General features: G+C 44.8%; 1 non-coding gene across 1 annotated transcript; it reads left to right on the top strand.

The window, feature by feature from the left end:
* The first annotated feature begins 6,137 nt into the window (after nucleotides 1-6,137).
* trnan-guu (transfer RNA asparagine (anticodon GUU)) lies at nucleotides 6,138-6,212 on the top strand. Its single transcript has one exon. It is a non-coding gene; the product is annotated as a tRNA-Asn (tRNA).
* The last annotated feature ends 1,248 nt before the right edge of the window (nucleotides 6,213-7,460 follow it).

The following is a 7,460-nucleotide window of genomic DNA, read 5'->3' on the forward strand; positions in this document are numbered from 1 at the left end:
TGCAAGCATCGATGATGCACAGCTGTAAATCAGAATGCGTAGGGTTATCACACGAGATCTGTGACACTTTGTTCTCTCAGACAGGTTTCCAACTGGAAACTTACAGCTTGTTCATGTGCTGACTTTGCTGTTTCGGTGATAGAATTCTCATTTATCACGTGAGAAACCGGGGTTCGATTTCCGGTTCGTTTCGGATTATTTTCATTCTCCATTCATACGATCGCGTGAATTGTACGACATTCGCCCTCAGCTTCAATCTGCGCACCATTTGAGACATTTTCCATTCTCCACGTGTGTTGCGTCGAAGCTGGGTTGGAAAATCACATTGCAAGTCCCACTTCTTAATCATTGGGTCATCGCAGCTGCAAGCGACAAATCCGACACGGCTGCAGAAGAGAATGAAGAAGGTTATGACAGGAGAACTCTGAGACTGTGTGTTCTTTTAGACAGGTTTCGAACTGAGCGCATACCGCCGGCTGCTGTGTGGACTTTGTTATTTCAGTGATCAAATTCTTGCTGTCTGCGCGGGAGGCCCGAGTTCGATCACCGCTCCATCGAGGAGCATTTTTCATTCTCCATTCATGAGGTCACGTGAATTCGGATACGTTCACATTCAGCTTCAATTTGAACACCATCTTGTGACATTTTCCTTTCTCCATGTGTGTTGTCGTCGACAGAACCTCTGCATTCTGTCCTCCACGCACTGGAATTAAGACAATCCTGCCGACTGCACAGCTGACAAGACGTGAGAAGCCAATTAGTGATTTTGAACTAAAAATGGGAACACCGCAGGGCTCGTCCGGGATCTCTCACATAACAATCAGCAAATCCCCAAAGCGAGATATCATACCCGAAGACCAAAGTGCCACTGATAACAGAGGGGTGCAACCAATGCAGAATTCTGTGCCACCCACAGCCGATCGGCCACCATTGCTCTTAAAGAGAGCCGGGGAAGGCTCACTTTTTCTATTCCGATGTACGGCAATGTGAAGACGTCCATTAAATATTTCATATCAACAATATTAGCCTCTATTTACCACATTCGTTTCGAATGTGCGAGTTGTATTATCAAGTGAGACTTTGCAGAATTAATTGCTCTAAAGCTACATTGTTGCCTGTCTCGGCATCCGCAGATTATCCACTCTCCCACAAGTATAACATTGACTACACTTCAAAAATACTTCATTGGCTGTCAAGCGCTTTGGGAAGTCTTGAGGTCGTGAAAAGCGCTTTATAAATACAAGACTTTGTTTTTATACTGGGCTAAAAGTACTGATGATTTCACTATGAGGATGAAGAGACATCAATATGTGGACATTGGCTACGAATTCATCATCTGGGTTGGTCCTTTACTTTTCCGACCGTCTCAGTCTTTCGATCTTCACCGTTCTCTGCTGGTGTGGCAGGTTCGATGCGCTTTGGCCGTTCAACGAAGCCTGAGAAGTCCATCAGGGGAAAACAGAGAGGGACAGAGACAGGGAGAGATAGAGAGATCTAAGTGTAGAAAAAAAGCTTGATTATCAAGTTAGCAGAATTTGAAATGAAGCTTGAGCGAGATGGAATCATACATTCATAGAATCGTTACTGCACAGAAGGAGGCCATTCGGCCCATTGAGCCTTCCCCGGCTCTCTTTAAGAGCAATCCAGTTCGTCCCATTCCCCCGTTCTTTCCCTGTCGACCCGCTAATATTTTTCCTTCAAATACTTATCCAATTCCTTTTAGAGAGTCACGATTAAATCTGCTTCCACCACCCTTTCAGGCGATGCATTCCAGAGTTTAACTACTCGCTGATTTAAAACGTTTTTCCTTATATCGCCTTTGGTTCTTTTGTCAACCACCGTAAATCTGTGCCCTCCAGTTCTCGACCATTCCGCCAACGGGAGCAGTTTCTCTTTATTTACTTTATCTAAACCCGTCATGATTTTGAACACTTCTATCAAATCTCCTCTCAACCTTCCTGCCCTAAAGAGAATAAGCCCAGCTTCTCCAGTCTATACACGTAACTGAAGTCCTTCATCCCTGAAACCGTTCCAGTAAATCTTTTCTGCGCCACCCCTAAGGCCTTCACATCCTTCCTAAAGTGCGGTGCCCAGAATTGGACACAATTCTCCAGTTGTGGATTATTGTCAAGTTTCCTTCAAGCACCTTGAAGTTTTGCAAGTGACCACTGGGCTCCCAATTAGAAGGTCTGCCGCGGTGGAGGGTCTGTCTGAGAGAAGGAAATGCGGCCCGTTATCTCCAGTTCATATTTATTTGAGCATTGAACAAAAGTGTAAAAAATGGCGCCGTGAGCAGGATTCCAATGATTCACCGAAAGACCCTGTCGAGTTTTAGATGTAACGGCTTAACCATTCGGCCATCACAAGCAGTGAGTGCTAGGAATGCACGGCTGTAAATCAGAATGCGCAAGGTACTCAGAGGAGATTTGTGAAATTACATGTTGTTTCAAACAGATTTCCAACTGGACACAGAGAGCCCGATGCCATGCAAACGTTGCTGTTTCATTGGTAGAATTTACACTTACCACGCGAGGGAACAGGGTTCGTATTCCCGACCAATTAAGGCGCATTTTTATTCTGCACCTCTGAGATCGCCTGAATTGGGATAAATTCACCGTCAGTTTCAATCTGCACACCGGCGTGAGACATTTTACTCTCTCCGTGTGTGTTGCGTCGACAAGCCGGCTGCATTCTGGCCTCTGGACCTCAAACATGCTCGAGGATGAAATCAATCCTGCTTTCTGCAACGCTGAAAAGATGTGAGAAAGAAATGAGTGAATCTTCACTGGAAATAGTGAAACAGGAGGGTTCTGGGATTTGAAATGGGGACCTCTCGCATATCAAACAGTGAAACGCCCAAAATAAAAACCATAATCCGAGAACAAGGAGCCGTCAGTAACACAACCGGACAACCAGTTAAAATATCCCTGCGACCCACAACCGATCGCCCATTCATTCAGACCGCTTCTGTCCATCGAATCATAGAATGGTTACAGCACAGAAGGAGGCTGTTCGGCTCATCGAGCCCGTGGCGGCTTTATATAAGAGCAAACCAATTAGTCCCATTCCCCGGCCCTTTCCCGGTGCTCTGTATTTTTCCCCTTCAAATTCCTTTTTTAAGTCACGATTGAATCTACTTCCACCATCCTTTCAAGCAGCGCATTCCAGAGCAGAACTACTCGCTGCGTCATTAAGTTTTTCCTCATATCGCCTTTTGTTCTTTTGCAATCACCTCAAATCTGTGTCCTCTGGTTCCCGACCATTCCGCCAATTAAAACAGCTTCTCTTTGTTTACTTTATCTAAACTCTTCATGACTTTGAACACTTCTATCAAATCTCCTCTGAACCTTCTCTGCTCTAAGGGGAACAACCCCAGCACAAGGCAAATGCGGTCAATCAGCTTGAATTAATTTGTTTGATCATTAAACAGACCTTTAAATACTGGCCCTGTTTTGTGGCAGTGTGAGCTAATGGTTTAAATCGCTGGTTTCAATGTCTGGGGCTTTTCTCGATTCGAATTTTACCATTGACAGAATTTCTGCAAATATCCATTTTGACCTGTTCACAGAAAACCCGATTACAGTGCGATGGAGCAGAGGATGTGAAAGAAGCTGAACGTGGAAGTGCAGATATTATTTTCATCACGGGGACAGGTCACGTTTCCACAGGGAAGGACCTCTCAACTTAAGATTCTTTCCAGCAGAGTGGGACAGGTGATCAGAGTGACCGGGCTCCAACGGCGCAATCGGTCCTTATATGAGATACAGGCTCGGGAAATGCCGGGGTTTTTTAATTCGAGTCTCACCGAGATCAAACAATCCTTTTACTTGTGAACATTTCGACCGGAGTTGAAGGCACAATTGGTGTGTTCCAAAATTCATTTAATTATCTGAATTGCCATGTGGTTCCTCCGGTCCATTGTTGCAATAGCAGATGAGATGTTTAGTATTACTTGTTTACAGGAGGGAGGCTGCAGTTTTGTAGAAACAAACTATGATTTTGATCCATCTTCAAATCGTGGTATTTAACTGGAGCTTTAAACCAGCGCCTCCGGCCGCTCAGCCAGGATACGTTCCATCCTACACTTCAGGAGCTAGTTTTACAGGAATAGAATTACTGCAAGCAAGAATTCTACCCCTGAAGCACCAATGCTGCCACGGCAGCAGGATGCATGTGTCCAGTTAGAAACGTGTCTGAAGGAACATGCAGTCTGAGAGAGCCGGAAGTCCAGCAGATTGACTTTCGGTCCGAGCAGATGATGAGTCTCCTTCTTGAGAGAGTTTCGCCAATCCAGCTCAGAGTGGTTTAAGAATCATGAATTCGGGTGTGACTGGAACCACTTGTGTAAGATGAAGTGTAGGGGGCAGTTTCACATCCTTGACGGACATTAATGATCCTGTTGCGGTTTTGCTGCAAAATTTCACTTCCCAGCTCCCGAACTAAAATCCAACGCCGTTGCAACTCGAATCCACAGCCTTTGAATGGCCTATCAAACAAAACAAGTCGAAGTCCAACACACTAGCCATTGCGTCACAGGTTCAGTTACGAAAAATCCCGAATTTAAAGAAAGACGTGTTTCTCCGTCCAGGGGCAAAGTGACAATGGATGTTATTCAAAAAACTGTCCCCGCGAATCTGTCTTTACTTATTTTTTTGTAAAGCTTCGATTTTTAAAGTTATCAAAAGCCGAAATAAATAAAGTAAATTATAACAATCGAATCCGTGATTAAGGCGTTACAACATAGTCTGAGCAACTGAGTTAACCGGCCGTACTGACGGTCCATTAGACTTTTTAAATAATTTATGTACCTGTACACTAGTTGGTAGCGCTTTCTGTACTTGGACCCCGAAATCTCTCTGCTCCTCCACAGTTCCCAGTTTCCCACCATATAGAAAACATTCTAATTTATCTTTTTTAGATTTAAAGTGGATGATCTCGCTTTCCCCCACATTGAACTATATTTGCCGCAGTTACCCACTCACTGAATCAATCAATTCCCACTTTTCAACTTCCTGCTTCAATCTTCATGACTTATTGCGTCACCAGAAGGCTGCGTGTTCAAATCACGGGGTAACCGTTACTTTTCGAGCTGATCAGATTCTGGATCGTTCCGGGATGAATCTTTTATCTGCTTTTTCTCAATAAACAGAACCTTGCTCTAAAATCTGCTTCCCTGGCTCTCAAATTTCAGGAAGGCGTCTCATTCCGCCCTCGACTATTGATTTTGACCTGCGGTTGAAACTTTTGCAAAGAGGGAAAATAAGTCCCCAAATCGCTCCACGTGAATCTCAAACGCTTTGGGAAGAAGTTCAGTGCAAACAATCAGGAATTTAAAGGCAGCTCAATGACCTGCACTTTCATTGAATGAGTTTTGTTCGCCATTTCATTCGACCGTGAAATCGCTCCCGGCTTTCATCTCACTGAAGTGAAGAGTGTGACCGCGTTACATCTGTCAGAGTGGAAGTGACGAGTTTGGGGTCGGTATGGGTCGTTTATAACTTTTGAAATCTCACCAAGCAGCAGAGAAAAAGAAACTTGGAATCAAATTGTCCCTGTCAGTGATGAATTGAAGTGAATATCGCTCCAAGCAGATCTGGACAACTCGCAGTGCAGCCGCACAGGAGTTCCAAATCCATGTTCTCGCCACTCGGCAATCGCATGAACTGAACTTTACTCTGACCCAGTGTCACCGCGCTGAAATCGCGGATGTCTCGGCCACACTTTTTCTGAACATCATGGTTACTGGTTTAAGAGTGAAAACTGCCGTCCGCTTCACTGTAAGTGCAAGAGACATCTTTGCAAACACCGAGTCGTGTCACAGACCTGCTCGTCGGACCTGCTAATTTCATCTCATCTCATTTTCAGTGAACCTGAATATTACTGGAATAGAGAATGGCGAATCACAGCTCGAGAAATCAATCCTCTCGACCACGAGGGGACGGAGTCTTCCAACATCCAGGTGTTTAATGACAAGGTGAGTTTAATGTTCAGGAATAATAGAGCACAGATTTTCGGTCGTGCAAACTTCACACACTTTATTTTGGAAAAGTAAACTGATAGCAGAGAGAATTTATTTTGATCGCTGCAACCTGAATTTTTAGTTCGTTGAATCAGTAGTTCAAAAAGAAACGTGTGCTGTCTCTGTGGCGCAATCGGTTAGCGCGTTCGGCTGTTAAACGTAAAGGTTGGTGGTTCGATCCCACCCAGGGACGGTAGGGTAGCTTTTATCTTCATGGTCTCGCATTTCCTGGTTCTGATGTTTGTTTTGGCTGCAAAACAAATGCCCGCTTTCGATGGCCAGCTGAGTGCGGCCGATCTTCCATCATTTCACCTGTGATTGGCTTCGCCGAAATCTGAATTCTTCTTGACAGACAAGGTCTGACATCGATATTTCTGTAGTGACCAACACCAGACTGTTTCCACAATGAATGTCACTCCCTTTTATTTTGGAAACGCAAAATTGTATTCACATTCCGAACGGTTTCAGTTGATTTGTGAGAGATCATGAAAGGATCCCTAACCCTTGGATAATAACAACAGTTCTAAGCCGCATTTCAGTCGCGGCAACAAATCCTCACATCCGAGTATCTGCACCCTTAAATCGGAGTATCTGCACCTTTGCAGCAGAGTATCTGCACCCTCACACTGGAGTATCTGCACCGTTGCACCGGAGTATCTGCGCCCTCACAACCATTAACTCATCAACTGTCCCCAATCATCTTTATCAGCGTCAGGAGCCCTAAACAAAACCCAACAGTGAAGAAATTGGCTTTATGATTCTTCACTAATGTACGGACACATTTTTATTAACGGAACTTTGAAGGAGATTTGGGGAAAGTGGCCGCTGATACTCAGAAACTACTGCTTGTTTTTTTTGCTCAGGGGGCTCGTTGGTTGAGGGGTATGATTCTCGCTTCGGGTTTGTTGTTTGAAATATGTGAGAGATCCTGGGTTCAAATCCCGGACAAGCCCTCATTCCCCCCCCCCCGCCCCCCCGACTTTTGATCTTGAGCTGCTGTTCAAACTGGTAGGGTGTTTGTCGGTATGTCAATAATCTCACGTCCTCTGAACGCATTCTACTTGCAATTGCAATTGACCTTGAAACCGCTCTCGGATTTCATCTCACTGAAGCAGAATGTGGCCCCTTTTTGTTTCAGCGTGGAGGTGACGAGGTTGTGGTTGATAACCGCGGGCACACCTGTCCGGACATTGGTATTCAGAATGTACAAAATGCTGTCTCAAATATTCTGTTGTCATCCAGGGAGCTCTAGTTTTGCATGCCCAACCTTTCCCCGAATAAGAATGTGTCCAGTCTGTACCCGAACTATCTCCTCACTCAAAGCCTCCCATTGCTCATTTACTGTTTTAGCTGCCAATCTTTGATTCCAATCCACCTGGACCCGATCACTTTTCAACTCGCTGAAATTCGCTCTTCCCAGTTCAGTATTTTCATGCTTGAT

The sequence above is a fragment of the Heptranchias perlo genome, chromosome 20 (genome assembly GCF_035084215.1).
Source record: "Heptranchias perlo isolate sHepPer1 chromosome 20, sHepPer1.hap1, whole genome shotgun sequence".
Lineage (NCBI taxonomy): Eukaryota > Metazoa > Chordata > Chondrichthyes > Hexanchiformes > Hexanchidae > Heptranchias > Heptranchias perlo.